This window comes from Mobula hypostoma, chromosome 9 (assembly GCF_963921235.1).
Source record: "Mobula hypostoma chromosome 9, sMobHyp1.1, whole genome shotgun sequence".
NCBI lineage: Eukaryota > Metazoa > Chordata > Chondrichthyes > Myliobatiformes > Myliobatidae > Mobula > Mobula hypostoma.
Window position 1 is genome coordinate 102,526,311 of NC_086105.1, and position 4,153 is coordinate 102,530,463.

Here is a 4,153-nt window from a genome sequence, read left to right on the forward strand (position 1 = left end):
TTTACAAACAGAATGACCTGCACCAAAATGACCAGAGTTAAGATGGCGGTAAACAGCAACTCCTTTGAAACAGCTATATGTCTATCTTTGTTATCTCTTTTTTCCCTTTTCAGGGTGTGGGAAGTTCTTTTGAAGACCCTGACCTGGAGATACACTCTGACTCCAGTTCTTTGTGGGAACAGGACCTGCTCTCAGGGCCTCATGACTGGCTGCTTTTGATATCCCAAGGACACGGCCTGGAAGACCACCGCGCCTTCAGGGTTCTGGAATTTTGTGGCTCTGGGGACGTACTGATTCTAGGCCAGTGTCCCTGACTGAAATGTCACGGGAGAACACGGAACATCGAGAGAAGCAGGTTAGCTGCCGGGGGTTGTGTGTCTGGAAGGCTGTGCCTTTTTGGGGCCGATCCTCTGGGCCAGAGCTCAGAGAAAGCAATGCAACAGACTTTTAACATCATAAATCAGCAGGTTGTTTATTAAGTCTCCCTTCTCACTGTGAAACAGAGATACCTCTTTTTCCCTTATTAGTGAGAGAGACTGCCTGTGGTATTTTGAATTATTAGGTGAACGAGTAGTGTTTGGAGTACTGCAGGTCTGTGTCTTTATTGATGCTTTGCTGCACACTTGAGTGTTCAGTGGAGGGTGATGATGCTTTTTGCTGGTGGGGGTGGGGGTCATTGCCTTGCTGCTAATTGTGCCTGGGAGGGGGCGGAGCTGGGGGGCGGAGCTGGGAGGCGCTTTGGGGTACTTACATTTTAACTGTCATTCATTCTTTGAGGCGCTCCTCTGTTTTCATGGATGTCCGCGAAGAAAAAGAATTTCAGGATGTACAAACATTTGTATATTGTACACCTCTCCCTGTAACTAGATCTTGGACTACTTGGCAGAAAGGCTACCGACAGTCCATGTTGGCAGGATCATCTCTAATTTCATCACACTGAGCCCAGTGCTCCCAGAGCTGCGTGCTGAGTCCTTTGTTGTTCACACTGCTGACACATGACTGCACTGCTAAATCCAGTTCAAAGGATCAAGTTAACTGATGACACAATAGCGGTTGGCATCATCGACAATGATGACGAGACAGTGTACAGAGAGGAGGTAGAGCAGCTATTAGATTGTTGCGAGCTCAACTACTTGAGTCCCTATGTGGACAAGATCAAATAAATGATTGGGGACGTTAGAAAGGTGCAGGCTGACTACATTCACAGCCCTTCCATAGAGCGAGTTAGAAGGCACCAAGTTTTTGGGTGTGCACATAATGAACAGTCTCACCCTCAACGCCATCTCTTTGGTTGGGAAAGCCAAGCAGCATCTCTGTTTCCTGAGGAGACTGAGGGAAGTGAAGCTCACCCCACCATTATAACCAATTTTTTACAAGTGCACTGTCAAGAGTATCCTGACCAGCTGCATTAACATCTGCTACATAATTAACTTTCCAGCTAAAAGTGCCAAAAAGTCTTGGATGTGTGGGACTAGGTGATGACCTTGCTAAGGCGTTGTTAATCCCCACCATTGAACTTAGGGACCATATGGAGGGATGAAACCTAGGGGCTTTTTGACTGGCGTACAGTTCCGAGTCTTTCCATATTGGCAAACTCAACCTTCATGATTGCCAGCTTTTCAGGGTCCAGTTGACTCACCTATAGACTGACGGGCTAGTGGAAATGTGGCTCTCGACTGCATGTTTTGTGACTGTAGTGGAGAATGTGGGCTTGGTGAGGTTTGAGAATTCACCCAGCAGTCAAGTAAACTCACATGCCGTGGTACATGCGCTTGACAGAACCATTGTCCTTGACATTGACAAACTTGCAGCTTTTAAGATTGACCGACAGTCTTTGGGCACACAGGAAACCTGCACCGAGCAGAGGTCTGATCACTTTAGCCAGGATGAAGTTCCATGTGTAATGTTACCTACTGAAACAGAGCATCACCTGCCATGTCCCATAAGTCTAGATCCTACTGCTGTTGGCAGCTTCCAGCCAGGTTTCATTGCTCAGTAGGCGATGGTGACAGCACAATTACTTCAGCATCTGCATTACACAGGAAACGTCACCCTGAAAGGGTGTCCATCATGAACAGCAGAAGTCCCTGGCAGCTGGCACCCACAGTGATCACAGACCTCTGACATCCCAATGTGCTGGCACTGTTGAATCTGCAAGGTGATCAACACTTCCTAGTGTTCATACAAAAGTGAGCATGGTAGGAACAGAGGTTCTGCGTTTTCTATTTCACAGCATTAGTAAGCTGTTTGTTTTGGAGGCCTCATTGACCGGGCTTATTGAGGCAGGGGAAAAGGAGGAATAATGCCCTGCTACCTGGCTGACTGTAAACTATCCGACATTTTAGCAAGCTGTCTATAATCCTTCACATGTGCATTAGTGAGGGTTATGTGAACTTGATCAGACATTTGCTGCATGAAGAGATCTTAAAAAAATAAAACAAGGATGGTGATTTCCCAGGAGAGACAGCATATGGTCCATTAGCTCCGAAGGCCTAGCATTGCTGAGGCCAGGCGCGGAGGGCAATTGTTTGGCACGTTCATACACTGGCGGTCCAACAGTCTGTAAAAGGTAAGGTTTCAGCTATCAGTATTTATCGTGTTTAGGTTGGTGTTCTAGTAGACTCAACACTCTCACAGCCATGGAGTTTCCAAATGACGCTACCACATAGTAGAATTTGGTGTGGTCCATGGTGATTTCTCATAGTATGGATTGGTCCTTGGCTTGTACAAACCAAGCGATGGCGTTTTGGTCCCAAAACACCAGCAGTTTCAAAGTGACTATATTGGTTGACAGATTCAATAACTCTGAAATCATCCTAGAACATCGGGGTCACTAATGTAGGTTTTCGCAAATAACGTAAAACAATGCGAGTCATTTTATGTTTAAACGGAAATTGTAACAACTCATTTATTGTACTTCAAAACACAGAACTCAAACCACAGTAAAAAGTACCTTGTGCAATTATGTACTCACGTCAGACCTGCCTCTTAAAGTGAACCCCAACTTAATGTTGGTGGCGTGAATTCCACCAATTACATTACCCTACAATAGTGTTTTATGTGTAATGTGTGTGAGTTCAATGTATTATGTTGTGCACCTGGTTCGGAGAAACATTGTTTTGTTTGGTGGTTATACATGTGTATGGTTGAATACAATAAACTGTACTTAAACTGAATTTAGCACGTCATCCATTGGATCCACTCAAATCTTGCTTGCAGGAGAAGGTGAGGATTAGTGGAGAATACTTGGAGAGTTCTCACCTCTTCCTAGTGGTTAAAAAAGGTTTGCAGATTAGCAATGTATTATTTTCCTCAGCATCAAATCTACATAACATAACTTATATACAGTGCCTATAAAAAGTATACACCACCATGGGACATTTCAATGTTTTATTGTTTTACAACATTGAATCACAGTGGATTTAATTTGGCTTTTTTTCAACAGAAAAAACTCTTTTGTGTCTAAGTGAAAACAAATTACGACAAATTGGTCTTAATTTATTCCAATTATTAAATACAAAATAATTGATTGCATAATTACTCACCCCCTTCAAGTCAGTATTTAGTAGATGCACATTTGGTAGCAATTACAGCCTTAAGTCTGTGTGGATAGGTCCCTATCAGCTTTGCACATCTGGACACTGTAATTTTTCCCCATTCTCCTTTACAAAACTGCTCAAGCTCTGTCAGATTACACGGAGATCATGAGTGAACAGTCCATTACAGGTCTGGCCACAAATTCTTAATTGAGTTGAGGTCTGGAATCTGACTTGGCCACTCAGGAAATTAACTTTGTTGTTGTTGAGCCATTCCCGTGTAGCTTTAGCTTTACATTTGGGGTCATTGTCTTGCTGGAAAACAAACCTCCTAAGTCGCAGTTCTCTTGCGAACTACATCAGGTTTTCCAAAAGATTTCTCTGTATTTTTCTGCTTTCATTTTACCTTCTACCTTCTCAAGCCTTACAAGGCCCCACTGCAGTGAAGCATCTCCACAGCATGATGTAGTCACAACCACACTTCAGGGGAAGGATGCTGTACTTTTGATGATGTGCGGTGTTTGGCTTATGCTAAGCACAGCACTTAGTCTGACGGCCAGAAAACTCAATTTTGCTTTCATTAGACCATAGAACTTACTTCCAGCTAACTTCAGAGT